At 46.7% G+C, this 21256-nt stretch overlaps 2 long non-coding RNA genes across 2 annotated transcripts in view; one reads left to right on the top strand and one right to left on the bottom strand.

Annotated features, from left to right (window-relative positions):
* LOC114224709 (uncharacterized) overlaps nucleotides 1-21256 on the bottom strand; it is a 46599-nt gene that overhangs the window by 18347 nt on the left and 6996 nt on the right. The window contains exons 4-7 of the long non-coding RNA XR_015767031.1: nucleotides 14061-14228; nucleotides 11355-11556; nucleotides 11032-11230; nucleotides 9837-10610 (exon numbers count right to left, since the gene is read on the bottom strand). This is a non-coding gene — a long non-coding RNA (uncharacterized LOC114224709). The remainder of the gene's footprint in view (nucleotides 1-9836; nucleotides 10611-11031; nucleotides 11231-11354; nucleotides 11557-14060; nucleotides 14229-21256) is intronic.
* On the top strand, nucleotides 297-1723 carry LOC148162277 (uncharacterized). Its single transcript, XR_015767032.1, has 2 exons — nucleotides 297-364; nucleotides 1511-1723. It is a non-coding gene; the product is annotated as an uncharacterized LOC148162277 (long non-coding RNA).

Genomic DNA, 21256 nt, shown 5'->3' with positions numbered 1-21256 from the left:
TGTGGTGGAGGGCCTCCAATGGGCCACCCCACTAGATGTGGGGGTGAGTCGAGGTGGGGAGTGGGCGGGAGAAAATGCATTGTGGTGTGAGCAGGAGTTGTGCTCTGTGTGAATTTTTCCATATCTTTCAAGGCTCCTGCCAGGACACTGAAATCCTTTGGCTTGTTGTGGAATTTGGATCTGGGACAATTTGCTCTAATGGGGGTTTGGCATCCATAAGTCATTATTATTAATAAACACTTGGTGAATGCCAACCATATGCCTAATGCTGAAATAAAGCTCTTTTTTTCCCTCTTAGGTTAAGTTACCAAGTAAAGGAGAATGCTGCTCAACTCTTTGTTATCACAGAAGAGGCAATTTCTTGGTACTCCTGAACTTACACTTATGTCTTTGAGCCCCTGGGTGCATTTTCCAAGGGTCTTTTCTCTTTTAAGAAAACATTCCAGAACATCATAAGTGGTGACTTTAAACTCTTCACCCCTTTCATTATCAAAAGAATGGATTTCAAAGAAGGAATGTAAGTGTCTTCTGACATAGCCTTCAGTCCAACCTGCTCTTATAAGATGACTCACTTCATAGCGGCTGGGTTTTAATGCTATGTGGCATTGAGTGGGGCTGCTTCTAAATGACTGATCTTGAATTACATGGATGAATCTTTAAAAATATATACTAGACTGAGATATGTTTATTTTTAGTGGGTTTCTCCCCATAATGTCTATCTGCATGTCTCCCTGCTGTACCCTTGATCACATCTGGAAAGCAAGGAAGAGTGGGCTTCTCTAAGGAGGACGTGCAAAAGATGTTTGAAAAATTCCCTTCCTTCATTTCCAGCAGTGACTTCTGTTTAGGAGAACTGGCACCCAAACAAGCTAGTTTGACTCTTTATTTTTTAAGCAGTAAATGGCTCTTTTAAATGACAGTGATCCCCACTAAACAAGGTTGGGTAAGGAACCAGAAGGAGAATGAAAGGAGAACATCAAACAAAGAGATAGAGAAGCAACAGCTTACAGGGTCTCCATGATGATTTTCATCTCAGAATTTCTAAATGCCTTATCAAGACTTAAAATTTACAGAATAGGGAGACTACAGGAAAGCAGACATTTTTTTTTTTTTTTTAAAAAAGAAGGGTTCCCATACATCTGTATAGTGTTTGGGGACTCTGGCCACAAGATATCCCTGCTTCCCTGACTGCCTCTGACATGCCAGTCCTGTAGCTATAGGCTATGTGAATTGTTCCTTATTGGTATAATTTGAGAAATCAAGCTCAGAGCCACCACCACCACCATCACCACCACCATCACCATCACCACCACCACCACCACCACCACCATCACCATCACCACCACCACCACCATCACCATCACCACCACCACCACCACCACCACCACCATCACTACCACCATCACCACCATCACCACCACCACCAGTATTCCTTCCTGGCTAGCCCTTCAAGGTGCTTGAAAGTTTACCACTGAAGAATCACTCATTTATTCATTCATCTGTTCAACAGGTTCTTACTCTGTGCCTAAAATGTGCTGGAGCAGAATGATGCAGCCTCTTGAGATCCTGGCCAACATCCCTAAGAGCTCATTCTGTTGTTTCTTAAAGAACCAAGATGCAGGCAGCCATCCCAGATACTGTCCATTTTTTCCTGTCGCTTCCCTACTTAGAATTCTTCGTGGCTTCCCTCATTGTAAGTAAAGACCAAAGTCTATACACCATAGCCCTGTGTGATGTGTCCTCTAGTCTCCTGCCCTGGGACCAGCCTCATCCTTGCCCTCTGTACTCCAGCTGCCCCAAAGTCCTGTATTCCCTATGGCTTTAGGATCTTCAAACTTGCTGGCCCTCTGACTAGAACAGTCATTGCCTGTCCCGACACACCCTCTTTATCTAGTTAACTGCCATTTATTCTTGAGATCTCAGCTCAGACGTCACTTCCTCAGGAACCTTCCCCAGATCAGACAAGCAGATTGAGAGATTAAGAGGTCACACAGCTAACTAAATAAATGACAAGGTAGGAGTCAAATTCATGTCTGCCCAGTGACAATGCCTATGCTCTTGAATACCCCCTATATTGTTTAACATCTGCAAGCGTCCGTTTTCTCATTTTGCAATGAGGCAATCATTTTCTAAGTGTCTCTACCATGAGAGCTCACCTCTCACGGTCTTCTCTCCCTGCTCTGTCACCCATTTGCCATTATCAGATTAACCGCTGCGCTCAGATGAACACTAGAGGTAAATGCTTCCTAGGGTTTGGTAGAGTGGGATTGGAAATTGGCCAAATTCACCATTTCCACATTAGGTGCATTTAGCCTTTATTATACCCCCAAAGCACCCCAAAACTGGTGAACTTAAAACAAGAGCTATTCAGGATTTCTCACAGTGGTGTGGGTGGTCTGGGTGGCTTCTTAGCTTCGTGGGGCTCATTCAGCTGGAGGGTTGGATAAGCTGGAAGGCCCAAGGTGACCCCACTCATGTGCCTGGCTGTCAGGATTGGCTACAGGGCGGGGTGCCTCCGCTGTCACCCTCAGGGGGCTCAGCCTCCTCGTGCCACTCTCTCAGGACCCACCAGGGGGTGGGGAGGGGACAGAAACTGCAGGGCTTCTTGAGGACCAGCTCAGGGGGTCCCCCAACATCATGTCTACCACATTCTGTTGACAGGCAGCCTAAATTCAAGGGAAACAAAGAAACAGGTACCCCCTCTTGAAAAGGGGAGGCCAAAGTCTCACTGCAAAAGAGCATGGGAGAAATTGTTGTGAACACCTTTGGAAAAAAATACACAACCTGTGATGGTATATGATGCAGGGACTGAAAATAATATTAACAAAACATTTGCCACCGATATAAAAAAAAGCCTCATGAAAAAGAAGAGAACGATGATCATAACAGAGTTTAGAAGCAAAGAAACCACACGTAGACTGAAGCGCAAAATGAAAGGATAAGACCACATAGGAGAGGAAAAGTTGGAGCGGGGCCTTGCAGGCATTCCCGGGTCTCACAGCACCAGGCAACTGGTCCAGAGAGGACGCAGCTTTGACACTTCCCCTTGGAGACTGCCTCGTGGGATGGCACCTTGCACGTGTGGGTCACCTTCACCCTCTTCCCAGCGGACCTGCTGGGGTTCCAGAGGGCTGGGCCGGTTCTCTGCACCTTTCCTTGTGTTCCCACTTCCTGCCAGGTCCTCTCTCACCTTTCCGGTTCTCTCCATCACCCTCCCTACAACAACCATCAGCTTTGAAGCCTGGTGGGTTGTTGTGGTTGCAATTTTGCTCTCCTCTCTGATAGAACTCCACCCCCCTGCCCCACACCCATGCACACTTCAGCAACCTGTGGCCGACTGCCCACACTGTGCAGCTCCAGCCAAGAGCCACAAGCCTGAGGGAATGTGCAGGGGCAGGTGCCCATGGCATCCCCCAGGCCTCTCCAGGGTGCTCTAGCCTCCTGGCGGCTCTGCTTGTGAGGAAGCACAGCTGGGAGCAGAGGACCCTGGAGTCCAAGTACCGGGACTGGAGAGGAGCAGGGAGGTGGTGTTCACCCTTAGCCAGGAGGGGCTTCTTCTTCCTTGGATGGAAACCCAGACCTCAGTTTAATAAAAGGGCTACTAATGCCGGTTAGGCTCTCTGGGGTGGGTTGTTCTTTCGTGAAGTGAAAACTTTCTTTAGTGCCTCTGGATAAGGCTTATGCTTTCTTTGTGGAATCTTCAGGCTTTAGAGCTGAAAAGAATGCTAGCCATCACTGTGCTCTCACAGTGATCTCGACCCAAGGGCCCTGGGTGCCAGAAGGCTCTGCACTTAACCAGAAGTTTTTGCTGACTCTAGGACATTTCTCTTTTTTCTTTTTGAGAACTCATATGTTAGTTTTAATTCTTTCGTAAATTTGATATTCTGCTCTGTTATAAATCTGATTGCTTTAATGAAATAGTAAATGTTTTCCAGTTTCCATCAAATAATGATTTTCCAGGAAGAATATTTGACATATTCCTCTGCATCTTCGTGTGTCCCAATTCCTCTGGGACTGAGGAATACAGATAAAGCAGCATCTCTTGTTTTCCGGGTAAGGGACCAAGGCCCCAAGGTTGGGTGACCATCCTCAGTCATGGATTGAGCCGGCAACACCAGGCCAGCCAGCTCACTGTGCTGACCCCTGCCTGGGCATCCTCTCCTCGTGAACATTTGCTCGGGGGTTCCCGCTCAGCCCTGGATGGGGGCTTGGTTGGAGAGAAAGGAGATGAGTGGTAATATCTTCCAGATGTGAAAAAGATGATGTTACTTCTGCAATTTAATTGCTTATAATAATGAAAGGGTTGAGAGAAGCAGGGAGTAATTAAAGATTTTGAGCCAAGCAGAAGTTCAGGTTTAGCAAGTTAACGACATTGGCAGGCGCAGAGGACAGGGAACTCCAAAGCCACAACCACCTACTCTTTTTGAGAAGAATGTGGCTATGGTGACTGTATTTTATAAACCAAAAATATGGCCTGACAAAGGAATCAAAAACATGCTTTAAAAAACACCACTTTTGACTTAGGAATTTATTTTTTATAAGACTTACAAAGGAATAAAAATAAATCTATAGACTTATACATTTTAAATGGCCTTTGAAAAAGAATAAAGCACCTATAATTGGTACACTCCCAGAAGATCTGCCTTATAAATATGCCTCAAGAGAGAAGAATGATTTTTTTTTTTTTTTGCTATGCTATAGACATGAGTTTGTGGGGTTTAGATGTTTTCATTTTGCTACATACCTACTCCCTCTATCAAATCCCTGAATTGACCCATGGGTCAATTCTCAGGTCCGTAAAATAGCTATGGACCCTTAAAGTTTTGAAATTCCATGAGTCTATTCCTGCCTCTGGCATTTCCTTTCAAATGCACCTTTCATATTTTATTTAACAAATCACTCTTGTGGTTGGTAGAAGTGGAGATCAAGGAACAGGTTTGTGTGCCCCATGTGTGCTATGAAGGCTGTGGGGGGTGAGAAAATGATGTGGTGAGGGCAGGGCCATAGTCTCTTCTGCTCACTGCTGGATTCTCAGCAGCTAGACAAGGGATGGTGAATGGCAGGCATGCAATGGCTACTGAGTGAATGAATGGATGGATGAACAGATGCACAGATGGACAGATGGATGGATGGATAGATGGATGAAAGGAAGTGTCCATATTTATTGTTACTAGGTATATTAATTCAGGGAATGGGTTCTTTTTTCTGGAAGGACACATATCATTTCACTAAACGCTATGTGAAGTTTCAATCTGAAGCAAAGTGATCACCCTTACAAAATCACAATTTATGTAAGAGACGAATATAAGCTGATATTCATTTTAATGTAAGGTGATGGAAGAAAACTGCAAACAAAAAGTGGATTTTATGCTGTGAAATCTTGGTGTATAACTATCTGCAATATTTTAACAGCTTTATTAATACATAATTCACACACCATAAAGTTCACCCAACTTATGGGTACAATTCAATGGTTTCGAATAATTTTACACGGTTGCTCAATCATCACAATAATTTAAGAACAGTTTTATCTGTTAGCACACACTTCCCATCCCCTTGCATTTCCCCTCCCCACTCCTCAACCACTAATCTACTTTCTTTCTCTATAAATTTGCCTCATCTGCACATTTCATAGAAAGTGGAATTGAAAAAAATTATTGTAGCATCATCCCAATTATGACATATCCAATCTATCTCTATGGATACGCAGATGCATATTCCTATATGTCTCCAAATTGAAGGAAGCACACCTAAATATTAAAGTTGATTGCCTTCAATCAGTTATACTTATCTTTATTTTCCAACTTTCTACACTGACAATGTGTTGGTTCTCTATCAGAAGTGGGATGTTCTTTTTTAATTTTAGACATTTAAGTTTTATATTGATGATGCTATGAAATGATGATAAAGGGTACCTATGATCTTTATTTTTATGAAGTAATGAAGTATTAAAGTTAGGTTGAAATGTTTTTACTTATTTCTGTGTTCAACTTTAGTAGCTTTGCCTTTTGGTCTGTATTTTCCCAATCCTTTATCATAAATTTTATCTCAGATTATATATGATGCAGTTTGCAAGAGGCTTTTAAATCCTTCTTGGAATGAGACCCGATAGAAACAAATAGGTAAACAACATAAAAGAGGATGAATTTAATACAGATGCATTAGCTAGAGGTGGATGGGGGGGCGGAATGTCATTAGAAGTTGAAACCCATAGTTAGATATATCGGTGTGCCTTTCCAGATATGCTAACAAGGAGAAACGCTGCCTGATCTGGGTTCTCTCTTCTTTCTTTTCTTGTTCCCTTAAGGGTTTCCTAATTTGCAAAGGAAGTTTTCAAATTGGGGAATTAGACAAACTCTATCAGATTTATGTATGGTGTCTATTACAAATGTGAGACTTACTGAAGCAAAAGCTCTTGAGGCAATGTCTAGGAATTTATCTTCCCTCCCCTGGGTGCTTCAAGTATACACAGAAAATTCTGACTCCAGAATGGAAGCAATGGTGAGAGCGTTACCACCTGAAGGACACATGACCCTACCAACCACCTCCCCTACAGTAGGACCCTTCTTTTCTGGGGAAGACACAGGTTGACTAGGTGACTGCCAATCTGCAATCAGAATAGTCCAGAAACTATTGGCCAGAAGACTTCTCTGCTCCTTAGCGCCCCAGCATTACCTAACCATGAGCTCAATTCTAAAGATTTGCGGGCCCCAGGTCCTGAGATTTTATCAATATTGATAGACAGCATTCATGTATAAAAACTTGGCACCCTCACCCTAAGCCTGCAAACCTACTTTATTGCACTTTTCCTAAGCGTAGCTATTCTAAAGCCAGGTCTGCTTTCTCCCCAAGGTTTATTTTTCCAGAATGGCCTTCCTCTGGACCAGCTTGGCTCTCACCCGGGTTATTCTGGGGCCTTTCTGCACACAGATGAGGTCTCACCAGGAACACAGTTTCAAGGGCTTAACTTGTCTCCAGCTTGGTCTTGGAGAGAAATTTTTTATCCCCAGGTGCAAATGTAGAAAACAGGTAAACATAAGCTCTTTGCTAATGTGAAAGATGTGAGCATGGGCATTCCTTGAAATATGGGTTATATTTCAACATAAGTTTTCTTGTAATATTACAGTCAAAGGGGAAAATAACTTGAACTGGAATTGATCATTTGCTAACATCCATCCTGCTTCTAGGTTTAGGCATCCAGAAAAAAACAATTGCTTCTTTATCGAGAGAAAGAAATCTGAAGGCACTCTCATACTGCAAATTCGTCAGTGAGTTGTGTGTGCGTTATGTGTGTGAGAGAGAGGTGTGTAATTCCAAAGATTCTTTCTGCCCCCCCACCCCCACTTTCCACAACCCATCAACAACTTAGACTATCAAAAGCTTTTTCTTTCTTTTTTCATAGGGAAAAAAACCCAGAATTTGTTCTGCTTGAATTATGGAAAACAAAGAGGCTTCGGGATGACTCTTTTCTATGAGACTCTCCCATCTTCAGATGTCAAAACACCTTTCTCCTCTTCAAATGGACCATTGTGTTCTGGGGTAGCAGTAAAGGCAGGTACTTGAGGGTGTATAAGTGGATGTGTGAGTGTGTGTGTGTGTGGATATTTGTGCACATATGAGTGTGGGAGTTTGTGTGGTGTGTGTATGCTCTGTAAACACCCTACAATTATTAAGATCTAGAAAACAAAGGAATACAGGGTTTTCCACCATCTGGTTGCTGACAGACTTCATGCCTGAGTTTACCCAGTCATGTGCCTGGTGCCCGGATATAGAGTCCCCCTGGCCCCGCCCAGCGCAGCTGGAGCTAAGCATACCTGGATCACAGAGGCCTCTGGAGCCCTGAGTCCTGCCTCATCTCTGAAGGTCTCAACGTCACTGTCACTTCCAGTCACACAGACTCTTGCCCAAGACTAAGCAACACTCAGGAGCCCGGACTGTTCATTCCTGGGAGAAACTGCCTGTTCTGATGCAATTGTGCTATTCTCACTGCTGCTGATAAAACTTAATAGGGGGAGAAGTCCTCACGTTCACAGGAGAATTTAAAGGAGGAAATGCTCTTCATTTAAGTGTTTCATACTTTTTCAAAACTTTCGTGCCTGCAGTCACTGTTAAATGTAACATAGGTGGTATCTAACTTAGACAAAAGGATACAGAGTATTTCTTTCACTCTTAAATGTACCCCCAACATTCTGACATCCCTGAATTCAGGATGCAAACCTCTTATCGATGGCATATTAGAGTTTAACTGGCAGCATGTTTTCATCGTCTTCAAAGCATAAAATATTAGCATGTGATGGCCCTGTTGTCATTCCTCATGGGGCAGGACATAGTTGCAAGCCTGACAGAACCACCCCAGACCCGTACTGCTGTTCCCTGTCTGGAAAAGCTGGGCGCCCCTGGGGGAACACACATCCCATCTGCAAGAATCCTGCTCCGGCCCACAGCCTCCAGCTTCCCCAGCTCAAGCATTTCCCCATTCCTCCTCTCTAGACAGTACCCACGGCCTTGGGGGAGGACGGCCCGGATGAAAGAATTAAATGAAGTCACATTACGCTGTGGGGAACAGATGGGCTTTGGGGAGTTTACTCCCAAGTGTTCGGCAGTAATTCCCATTTTAGAAGAGTCAAGAGTAGGCAGCAAGGAGCCGAGAGTGAGCAGAGGACGAAAGGGTGGGCTTGCTGTGAATGAGATGTGGTGGGGCTCTGGGGAGGGGGGAGCTCTGGTTCCAGGCGCTCAGCGGGTTCCCACCAACTCTGTCCACTGGCCATTCGTGCGGAACAAGCCCCAGAACCCACTCCGGGACTGCGCTGCACCCAGCACCCCAACAAGCGGACACTCCCTCTTCTAGCCCTAAGGCCAGGGTTCAAAGGGCAGAGGTGAGGCCTGGAGAGCCTGAACCAGGCTCATTCTGGCTTCAGACACCTCCCAGAGACTGGGCTCCCTCTGCACTCACCATTTCAGCCACTGCTTTCTCTTCCTGGAAATCATCCACCCTCCCTCCTTCGAATTCTTTTTGCCACAGCAGAGCTAGTGGCCAACTCCTTCTCTAAAGCCCCCTTGTCCCGGCCCCTGTGGATGCACACAGACTGCGATTGAGCAGCGCCCCACCCGCTGGGCCCTGGCCCGGCCAGCCTGGTTGGAAGAGGAGGTCAGGCTCCCGTGAAATCCCCAGTGATGTGGTCACCTAGCCCCAAGGATGCCGCCACAGCCGGTAATGAGGGTAAGAGGAGGGGAAATCGGAGCTCCCCAGCGGTCACTCGGAGTGTTACTGTCTCCCTGTCTTTCCCTCACCACGCACCCCCCCATCCCAAACATTTTCTTTTTCCGAGAACCAGGTTGAATGGGTTCATTTTTGCATTCATTTTATCCCTGATGGACTGCACAGCTTCAATGACAAGTGGCCCTTTTTTCTGGAACTTGCTGCTCCAGGAAGACCACAGGCACACAAGGCCCTCAAGATCTCGCATGCCTTCCTTGCCCAGGAGGCGCCTCCACCTCTGCCTCTAGGGGACCATCTGCAGCTCTGCCCTTCTTCCCTATTCACTAGGGGGTCCCCCTGGCCAGCACGTCCACCTCCCTGCTCCTGGCTCCTCCCCGCCGCCCCAGCCCTCACCATTACTTGACACAGTTTTACCTTACTTATTTATTTTATTTATCACTAAAATGCAAGTCTCACCGGGGCTGGGATTTACTTCTGTCTGTGCTACTCATCACTGTATGAGCATTGCCTGAAAGAGCGCCTGGCAGCATCAAAGCACTCAAAAATATTCCTGGATGAATAAGAAGTTGGAGGACACTCCTAATTATAACAATCAGTTTGAAAATGACCCACTTACCCATTCATCTGCTCTCAACGGAGCCATGTTTGTTGAGCACTTGGTATGCTTGCTGGGCCGGATCCGGTCTCTGGAGGGGTTTCCACTCTCTGGGGGGGCCCGCGCTGTAAACAGATGGTTCCGGCCCAAGGATGCCGGGGTCTAGTCCAGAGAGGGGCATGTGAGGCTGGCGCGGGGATGGAGACACCACTTGGGCCTCCCGAAACGACTGAAGGGGAGGGAGGAGGCACCCTGCGTAGGACTGCATTCCGGCAGAGGCCATGGCTCCGCCGAGAAGCATGCCCTTGGGATAGTTCAGCAGGAAAAGGGGAGAGCGAGGATGGGGGTGGGAAGCGGCTGCGGGAGGCACAGAGAGGGAACCCTTGGGACCGCGTCACTTCCGGGGATGCTGGGGATGCCGACGCAAGGGGCGGGGCCCGCAGCGGGCACGGGACAGGACCCCACAGGCTTGTTGGGACGACTGAGGGTGCGATCATGGCCTCTGCTGAGAAGGAAGATGGAGAAGAGGCATCTGGGAGGGGAGACAACCAGTTCTATGTGGCCTGCGAGCCCCCAAATGGGGGTGCAACTGGCTACTGGGAATGGAGAGCTGGTTCAAGAGAAGGGTCTGGGCCAGTGTGAGAAGTTTAGGACTTTGAACATACAAATGGCAGCTGAAGCCAAGGGGATTAGGGTAAGTGGGCAGCGGGAGGGAGCAGGGGACTGGTCAGGCTCCTGCAGGGGAGAGAGAGGGAAGGGCAGCTTCAGAGGAGCCAGTCTGTGGTCCTGGAAATGCTGGAGAAAGAAGAGATTTAGGGCCACAGATCAGAGAAGGGGTTGCAGAAGTATCTTCCTCTGGCTGTGACTCAGGCCCAGGCACCCCCTGCTGTCCTCATCTGGGTCCCTCTGGTTTGGGCTAACTCCACATATTCCCTCTGCGGGACTGACCCCTGATTGCTGCTGGGAAACCCCTTGTCCTGCATCTGTGTGTTATCTAGGGACTGGCTTGGCCCCAGGGGTGCCTGAAGCTTATGGAGAGAGGTCCTTGACAGTGGTGGGCTTCTCATTCCAGACCTTGTCACTGAGCTCTGTTGCCACACCCAAGATTCGGATGGGGGCAACCCTGAGAAATCCCAGGACATGAGGAAGGCAGCTCCTCAGTGGCTTCAGGGCCGCCTCCCCTGCCTTCCTGGGCCTTCCGGGTCTTTCCAAATACCTGGCACTGTTCTGCTGTGGCCTGTGAGCGACGGCCCCAGGCTTCCCGGCTGATGGGGCTGATTTTCTTGGTATTTTCTTTATTACTTTTTCACTCTTGTTCCCATCCGAGGACTGGGAGCCGGACTGGGCTTCCTCACAAAGTGGACTGGATCGTATCCTCTGCACCAGGTCACCAGCGGTGCTGCTTCTGCCACCACCTGAGGAAGGAAAGGAGAGGAGCCTTGGCTCCAGGTCACTGAACAACGGCCAGTTCCTGGACTGCTGAGCTGAAAAATAAAAAAACTCCTTTCCAACCAGACCCTCACTCCCTTCACTTTTTACCTCACTTGATTATCTACACAATGAGTTTGTGGCGAGGCCTTCTCCAAAGGCTCTTCCAGAAGCAGGTGGGTGGGTTCTGCCCCATGACAGATCCTGAGCCGAAAATGACGCTGCTCAGAGGAGGATTCCACTGCACACCCACCGGCGTGAATAGTCCCCGAGGGGCCTTCCCGGTTGCTCTGTGCTCGCCTTCACTCTTCTCCTGAGAAGGACAAGGACAGGGCAACTAGAAATACAGTGAGGAACGAGAAACTTCTCAACTAAGCAAGATAGATGGGGCGAGCAGCAGCTTCCTGTCACAGCCCTGATCTCCAATCTGCCATCTGACACCTCTGCATGGCTCTATGACCCTGGCATGATACTGAACTCTTGAGTATCCAAATCTGAAAAAGCTTTCAGGGGTGTTGTAGGGGCCAGTGACGGGGTATACAAAGTGCTTGAGCTCTAGTACGTGCTTAGTACACTTTACCTTCCTAGCCATTGATTGTCACCGTGGGAATCCACACATGCTCCATAAATCGTGAGCATGGCAGCATCCAAGTGGGATGACAGATGCCTGACCAAACACCAGCTCCCTGCACATGTCCCCGTTCTTCTGTCTCATCGCACACCTTCTCTCTGCCCTCCTCCTCGATGCCTGGCCTTTCCCTGTGGGCCCCCAGCCTGCTGTGTCCACGGACTCCAGTGTTAAGTCATTCGGGGGTCTGGCTCTGCTCTCCAGCTGGTCTGACCCCCAACCATACTCTTTCTATGTCAGTCCCGGCACATGAGGCGTGGCCATGCCGTTGACCACCGAGGTGGCAGGGGAGAGGAGACATGGCGTGGAATGGGAATTCTTCCTAAACATCCTTTCAGTGGCCTGGGCACTTCTAATCATTAAACAGAAAAATTGAATGGGGAGTTGAAAACGGCCTTTATGGAGAGCCTGCTGCATGTCAGGGAACATGCCTCCTATCAGTCCTACTAGCTCTACTTTACAAGTGTGGATATTGAAGGGAGGAGAGAATTAGTATTTTGCCCAGGAGACAAAGTCAGGATTTGGACCCAGTTCAGTCTAAGAGTTTGTGATTTCCTGTCGCCCCACATTGCTCTTTGAGGAATAACCAGACATAACCAGAAGGAAGCCCATCCCCGGGGCGTTATCACTACAGAAGTTCTGCTCTCCATCACCTCCCATTTCCTGCCTCTACCATTAGTCAAACAGTCACCTGCCGAGGAAAGACTTTGAGTGGGAGAAAGAAGCAAGAATCTCCTAAAGGCATATAGCAGCAACAATGGACTTGAACTCTGCTATTTGTTTTCTGCACTCTCTGTGCTGGCTTAGGACCAGATATAAATGGTGGGAAATAGCCCTAGGAAAAATGAGCTTACCATTTATCTGTCCATGAGTTCAGTAAAACACAAGCTTCCACGGACTACACACTTCAGAGGAAAGTCATGGAGCAGGAATTCAAAGGGGAGACCAGTGTTATAGACTCTACTTGGGCAAGTAGACATCAGCTTCTTTCCTCACATTCTCACGGCTCCTTACCGAATCCAGGCCTCAGTGAGTTCTCGCCTGGGTTCAGGTGAAATAACTCCCTGGCTACCCACCATGGGGTCTCCACTGGCTCCTTTCCCTAAACACCGTGCCTGACTCCACATGTCCACAAGCATGGGTGAAGCAACTGCCGTCCCTCTGTGGGTTTTGGCCTTCTCTCCAGCTCCCTGTGGACCTTGTGACCCCAATGGGGAGAACCAAACTGAAAGATCTGATCTGGGGGTACTGGGAGTTAAGGAAATATTTTAGAGTTTTTGCCACGCCTCAGATCCTATGGATTATAATTACACAATCCACCAATACATATGGCCAATTCTTTCCCTAAAAGATTTCCAAGAAGAAAATCTTTGCCCTCAAAATATTATCCTTAAAGAGGTTGTTCTGAGCTACACTACCTTCACCTTCCCCATTATAGCACCCTGTTCACTTATCACACTTTACACATAAATATGTCTTGGTTTGTTCGGCGTTTTGCTCATCTACTCTGTAAGCTGTTTGCTTCATTCTGTTCCATTCTGTGCCCTGGAGTCCGCCTGGAACCTTGCAGATGGAATGTCTTGAGTTGGGATATCCAGTGTAACAGTAACTGGGCTTTGAGGTGATAGATACGACAAAAAGAAATACAAACCTTTGTCTCTAAATTCATGCTTTTGTTCATTGGTCTACATAGTCACAAAGCAAAACCAAATCCTCCGCCCCGGAAGGATGGAGCTACATGAGCCCTGAGGCGGCTGTGCCTTTCCTGAGGTTCCCCATCAGAGCCCGTGGCCTCTGGAAGTGGGTCATGCGCATCTCCCCATGCGGCACCAGCCAGGCTGGGCAGAGGCCCGTGGCATTTGGCCCTGATGATTCCCTCTGAAGATTCTTCAAACCCAGATTCACTGAGGTGGCTTGGAGGGGCAGCTCTCCCTGTTCCTTCCTCCTAGAAGGCACTGTCCCTCATTTGTTATACGGAGACCTCAGATTTTTTTTTAAAAAGATTTTATTTTTAAGTAATCTCTACACCCAACCAACTTGGGACTCGAATTTACAACCCCAAGATCAATAGTCACACCCTCCAGCGACTGAGCCAGCCAGGCACCCCTCAGATTTTTTTTTTAAACTGAATAAAAATAATTTTTCTAGATGAACACTGAAATGAAAACAGACTTAAAAAAATTTCTCACAGAGCAAAAATGTTCAGCCTGAAGAGTTCCATAGCTTGAGAAACCCAGAGAGTTCGGGTAAACGTGTTATTTCCACCAAGTGTGTTTTCTTTCTCTCTGTGTGGAAACAATGTTATTATCTTCATCGAAGTAGAATTTCCTAGCAAATGACACCACGATGGTTGGTACCTGAAATGATTTTAAATTTTAAAGGTTGTGTATACATTTGAATATACTGTAGCAGGTACATTTTTTCCTGAATCACATAAACAGGTGTACAAAAATGCATCCCTGTATCTCTAAAACTGTAATTACCTTTTATCTTGAGCCCCCATCCTGCCTAATGCTAGAAACTTGAATCGTGTTGCCTCCAGGGTTTAGCATTGATTAACAGTGCAAGGACTCTCTATATAATTTAGTGTTTGTGGATATTTAAGTGATCCTATAACAAAATAGGTTTAAGTCAACTCTAGGGGTTTAAGTCAACTCTAGGGATGCAAAGGAATGTTTTTCCCTTCGAAGAGGGTCCATACGTTATTCACATTCAAGCACTGGGTTAGTACACTTTAGCAAGACTTGATAGCCCTGGTGAGGGAAATGCTTTGTTTTTAAAGTCTCAGGCCTATTTTTGATTAGTATTTTGAAGGCACACAAGGACTATCCCCTGAGAGTTTGGGCCTGGGAGCCTTGCAAAGTCTCCAAGCCCTCTGCACACCCACATTCTCACCCTCTGGATAGGTGATGTGTCCAAGTGCACATGCGTGTTGGTGTGGCATGTGACAACAAGAAAGCACCAGGTGGGTCCCGTGGGCACAGAGCTCACAAGCCAGCACCCAGGGCGTAGAGGCCAAAGTGGGGACCTTTTATTAGGTCACAGGAGAGGACACTCAAGGACAAAGAGTCCTCTCTCTAACTGGTTCCCACACCACATCTGGCTTTTCTTGTTGCCAGACTGGAAGGGTTGATTTGCTCAAATGAATGTGTTCTGGAATTTGGGAAAAGTTTCCAATTGTTCATATCCCTGGAGACAACCTCTTAACACTTATGTGCCCATCTCTGTGAAGCTGTTATATTTCAGTATACATTTGCAGGTTGCTGTCAGTATGTATTTATACATTTTATTTGTGGTTACATCTTCTTTTCCTTTTTGTGGCAGTCAGTTCCTTAAAGACTGGTCTCATTTTTCTCTTTTTAATTGTTAACAAACTTCATATCATGAGAGTTAAGTGTTGGCTTGGTATACTATTAACAAAACAAACAACTCATTTCTTAGGGGAAAATCATTAAAACCTTCAGAGTATGAAAAACTCGGACATTCAAAAAACTCCCTAGAAATAACAATTTCATCAGTCACACAAGTGGGTTCAAAAGATAGAGTAGGTCTGTTCCCATCAGACAGGCAGATAGCTGGAGAAACAGCCCATACTCTGTATTTTCCTGGGGCTGAAATGTGAAGAGGACCCCGGAGTTGACAATTACTATCATTCTGCTCATCGTCCCTATCGACCTACTACCAAGGCTTAGATAATTTTTTCACTGGAAATAACAGAACCCTTTGTTACTGGGTCGTATTAGTGACATTTTTGACCCTCAAGTATACTTCAAGTATTTCTCATGGAATTCTATAGGTTAAAAATATGGCTCCCCCTTCCCCCCTGCAGATTTAGGTTGATATTCCACCAAACAAATTAGAGCCAGCTTTAATGTTCCATAAGCTAACACCAAGGCCAGAGAAACCCAAGGGAGCCACATCAAGTGGTATCATTCTTTTCGAAAAATATGCATTGAGCTCTTAACATAGGCCTGTATTTTGGCACAGAGCATTTTTTTTTTTAAGATTTTATTTATTTATTTGGGGTTGGGTAGGAGCGGAAGGAGAGAGAGTCTTAAGCAAACTCCACGCTGAGTGCTGAGCACGGAGCCCAACACAGGGCTTGATCTCAAGACCCTGAGATCAGGGTCTGAGCAGAAACCAAGAGTCAGGGGCTTAACCAAATGTGCCACCCAGGCATCCCTGCACAGAGAGCTTCTAAGATAGACTATAGCATGGACCTTATCAAGAAGCGGATAATCTAGGGGAGCTCCAAGTGTATTTTTTAAAAGTGAGTTATAAGAAAAGAAAGTACAAAATAAGTTCTACACAAGAGGTAACATCAAGATATTTTAGGAACATAAACAAGGGGGAAGGATGCCTGGCTGTGGGTGGGGATGATGAGACCTGCAAGTGTCACACACCCAGCAAACACAGCCCCATGCAGAGCGCAGATGGACCAAGGCAGGAGCTGGGAAAGTCATTACTCAAGAAGTTGCCCAACTGAGGTCCACGCTTCAGGGCAGCACGGCATCCGGAAGGTGCTCTGAAAACTTTACACAGCAGCGGCTCTCCTCCTCGACGTCATGAATTTTTGAGTTCCTGCTGCCTGTGGGGCACTAGGCTGCACACTGGGTGGGAAATACAAAGAAATCTAAACAAGGTCTCGAATCTCTAAGTGCTTGGGCTAAAGTCAAACGAGCGCTCTTCAGACCGGGGCTGGCATTACGCAAAGGCCTGCCACTGAGGCAGCAGCCTAGTGAGCTACAGACATCTGGGGTGGTCCTTAGTCTGGCAGCCATAGACAGAGCGGCTGACGGGCCCCTGAGCAAAGAGCATAATGTCCACAATGGACTCACACTGACCCACTTCTGGAGAGGCTGCAGTGTGGCCCAGACCAACAAAGTAATTTAGTGTGAGGAAGAATTCTCCGTGGATTGGACTGTCATTCATCCGGGGTGCACCTTTCAAGATGCCTGTGAGAGAGAAGGGGGGGTCAGAAGGTTGCTTGGTGATGGCAGGTTTAAAGAAAGAAGTAGATTGTCTTGAAACATATTGCAACCAGTAGAACTGGATGAAACTACTGCTGTTGGTCAGAGAGCTTGTGCCCTCCAGAGACTGCATCGCCACCAGGGCCAACTTGCCTCTCCATCTCCCCCATTTTCTCCACCCCATTGGCACATCTGATAAGAGAGTCTTTCTTTAGATTGTCCCATTTGTTTGTTATAATTAAACTAGAATCCAGCTGCTAGTTACATTGGCCATGGAGATATTTTTTCCTCCACATATGTATTGGTATGATTATTTTCAGGTTCTTGGCAAGGCAGGGGGTGAGGGACACTTCACTGATATTCTTATCATTCATGTACTTTTACCACCTAGTTGAGCAAAAGACCTGTATGGAAACATCACTTAACACTCTTGCTGTCTGTAGAGACTATGGATCTCCTGCACATGTATTATCTCATGAATTCTCAAAAACACTTTGTAGACAGTGGAAACTAACACTCGTCTCCAACCTACTACGTGTCACTCTCTTCAGCTGCTTTGCAATTTTCCTCGGATTCTTGCCCAATTATGTAATGTCGATATGATTCTGCTCGTTCACCTTTGAGAAAATGGGAGCGCTGAAGTTGCCACAGCTTAGTCAGTGGTAAAAGCCTAAATTAAGTGAGGCAAAACACCCAACACTCCTAACTCCGAGTGCAGGGGTTTCCAGCTACCTTCATGAGAACAGAACGGATCACTCCCGACAACGCATGAACAGGCCCGTGAGCGCCAGTGTCTCGCAGTGAGGCAGAGCCGAACCCGGGAAGGCCGGGAGCATGCGCAGGAACGTCAAACCATAAAGCAAAGGTCAGCAGAAAGACTTTGATGAGAAACATTATAAATGTGGCGACCGACAGGTTAATGATCCTATTACATCCCTTTTCCAAATGAGCATCTAGAAGGAGGTGAAATGGAAGTGTTGGTTTTGGATCGTGTACCGAGTGGCCTCTTTGTTGGCTTCCTTTAATCAGGAACGTTGTCTTAATTACTCTTCTTTTTCCTCAAACCCAAAACCCATCTTCATGTAAGTTGGGCAAGAATAAAATTTATTTGTTTGTTTGCTTGTTTATTTTATCATTATTATTTTTTAAAGAATAAAACCTATTTAGCATGCATTGGCCCTCCTGTGTTTCTTGGAGCCCAATTTGATTTGTCATTGGCCTGTGGTCGCATGTTTCCAAGGTCAGGGCACAGGTTTTAGTGGCCCGAAGTGGCGCAGAGGAGAGCAGCTGGGTTCCCTGGGGCAGGGCGGCGCCCGGGGCTGTCACCCAGCGCACAGGGGCTGCCCACGGGGACCTGCCTCCAATATTGCCACTTGGCAGGTGTTGTCTGATCTGCTGGGAATCTAATGAGAAACGGGGAGACTCTGGGAAGCCTTTCAACTCTAACCCGGGTTTGCAAGGACTGCTGATAGGAGGCCAGGGTGACCCTGTGGACAGTTAAAGAGATGAAAGGAAGCCTTTCGGATTAACTAAGATTTAGGAAATAAAAGGATTAGCAGGACACAAAAGGAGATTTACGGGTTTATTTAGCCAGGGCAGTGTGGCATGCCAGGATGTGGGACATCCAGAAAGAGATAAAAGGGGCTAACTCAGGAGGTCGCAGGGCAGCAAAGATGAGCAGGGTCCCCCCAAAAGCCTGCTAAATCTTCTGATAATTGAAAATGGGCCAGAAAGGGACAGTGCCCCATTACTAATCCCGACTCCTCCACCAAGCAGTAAGAAGAGATACAATGACCGGCCATCTCATGGAGGGAGGGTCACTGCTCAAATGAGCTTAGGATGCAGAAAGTTCTTCTTCTGACAAAGTCTTATTCACAGATTGTTTCTATCTTTGGCAACAATGCAAAGTTTAACATTAGGGGGTGGGAGATTTAATATCATTTGCAGGTAACAAAAATCCCAAAGATGTCCTCTTTATGTTGGTAATCTTTGCTCAGTATTTGTCTTCTTCCCAAACTGTCAGACCAGAGATCCCGAACACTAGAAGGGGCAAAAGTGTGTCTGGTCTAACCAACTTTGTAAGGTGGGGTGTCCACTCCAACACCCCAATGGATGGGTTTGCCCTCTGTCCCAGGCAAGGACCATCCTGTTCACAGTGTGCGTTAGAAGCAAGCTGCTTCTAGTTTTTAAAGGTTCTTCCTTACACTACACCTAAATCAACTGGCCGTTGTTTTGCAAGATGGAGAAATTTAGAATGAGTCCACCTTCCTGTTTACATAATTGTCATCCAAACATCTGAAAATAGCTAGTACAATGCCCTTAAATATTTCTTTTCCTTGGCTAAACATCTCAGTCCCCTTGATAATTCTTATATTAGATTTCAGGTTCTGCTGGGACACTGAAAAGAAGGCAGGTGTTCTTCTGAGCTTCCTTCCACACTGCTCTACAAGCCATCCCTAGAAGCACTAATGAGGTTATCTCACTGATCAGATGCCTTCTAATTCCTGCCCCACCGTGTTCAATAAACATATTCCATGAAGCTATCCTCACCAAAGTCTTCTCCTCCCAGTATGAGACTACCAAAACAGATACTAGACAGCTGCCTTAAGAGCTATAATTAATATATGTTACCGCATCTATTCACTTGGTATTCATCAGACATTTATGGAGCACCTGCTAAATATCTGGTGCCCACTTAGCACCAAGAATAGGTTATTAAGACATGGTCATGGCCCTGGAGGAGCTCACAGTTTTGAAGCAGACATGGACACTTAAGTAATCATACCTAAATGTGATATAAGCTACAAAAGAGGTAAGTTCCAGAGATCAGAGTATGGGATATCTGAATGTTTCACAGATAAACGAGAAGGAAAGAACATTCTCAGGAGGAGAGAATATGCATATAGGGTTATGAAAGCAGGTAGGAATTTGCCAGAGTCACAAACAAGTAGCAAAGTTGAGAGGCTTTCAATCCAGAGTGAACTGTTGTGGTGAGAAGGAGAGGTAGAGGAGGGGTAGGGAGAGGGGCAGGAGGAGGGGAGGGAGGGAGGCGGGGGGCAGAGGAAGGCAGAGGGGTGGGAAAGAGGGAGAGGAGGAGGGAAAGGGAAGGAGAGAGTGGGAGGAGGAATGGAAGGCAGAGGGGAGGGAGGGGGGAGAGAGAGATAGAAGGAGGGAGAGGGAGTTAGAGAGAGTGAGAGGGAGGGAGAGGAGGAGGGGGAGGGAGGAGAAATAGGGGAGGGGGAGGGGAGAGTAAGAGAGAGAGTGTGGGAGACAAGGGGAGGGGGAGGGGGAGGCAGAGGGAAGGGAGAGAGGGGGAGAAGAAGGTAGAGAGAGGTGGAGAGGGGGAGGGGGAGAGGAGCAAGAGGAAGGGGAGGGAGGGAGAGAGAAGGAGAGAAATAAAGATGACCTCCAGCTCTGGCTAGGGAGGTTTGATGGAGATGACATGTTCCCTGAAACTAGAGAATCAGCTCAAGATGAAGAATGGGGCAGACGAGTCAGGAGGGAAGGGAATATCCATGGATGCACCTGTTATTGCTAACACTGGTAAAAGTCACCCTTCCTTTCGCTGCTTTATTACTCCTATTTATCTGTATCTTAAACTCATTTCCCTCTGATCATATTTTTGAAGTTATAGAAAAGATAAATAAGCTTCTAAAACATAAGCGGATTGTGTCAAAATGCATCCAAGCCAAAAAAAGACTTTGACAGTTATTTGGTGAAGTGATTCTTAAAAAATTTTAGCAGAAGCACCTTTCTTTCCAATGTGCAAGTTCAAGGTGTACAGCAGGTGTAGGGAGCAGCTTTGCCTGGGGGCAGGAGGAGGGTCCCAAAGGTCGCCGCCCATCTCCCCTGCCCCCCTCCAACTCCCTCCAGCCCTGCCCAGCCTCAAGAAGGCAGCCCAACACTTTCCTTCCAGGGATAAGGAAACTGAACTCAAAGGCAGAAGCCAGGATAAAAGCTGGAAAGGCCAACCTATGACAGAGATAGGGCCAGAAACACAGACTCCCCTTCGAAAAGCTATGTTCAGATGTGGGTGGGGTCTCCCCTGCCATCTTTTCCATGAGCCGAATGGGTAGAATGTCTGTGAAGTGTCCGCCTAGTGAAAAAGCGATCGATAAGTGAATAATATAGGCAGGCAGCAGGCTGCTCGGCCTTTCGAAATGGAGCATTAAATCTAACTCTGCAAACTCAAGGTTCATGGTGCCCATGCAATCCTGGGTCCCTCTCCATGGCTCAGGGAGCATAACTGGGGAACGAGAACAAAAATAGAGGGTCCAAATGAGGAAACCAAGAAATGACGGCTTTCACATTTTTGCTGTAAACGGTGCGATATGAAAGACGTTCAGTTTGTAAAACTGAAACCCAGGCTTTGAACAAGTATTTCTCATACACTTTCTGCTGCAGCACGCTGTTCA

The sequence above is a fragment of the Eumetopias jubatus genome, unplaced genomic scaffold (genome assembly GCF_037043125.1).
Source record: "Eumetopias jubatus isolate StellerSeaLion01/CBP00866 unplaced genomic scaffold, mEumJub1_p1.0 scaffold_16, whole genome shotgun sequence".
Lineage (NCBI taxonomy): Eukaryota > Metazoa > Chordata > Mammalia > Carnivora > Otariidae > Eumetopias > Eumetopias jubatus.
The sequence above is the reverse complement of the archived record's forward strand: the minus strand, read 5'-3'. Positions and strand labels throughout refer to the sequence as shown.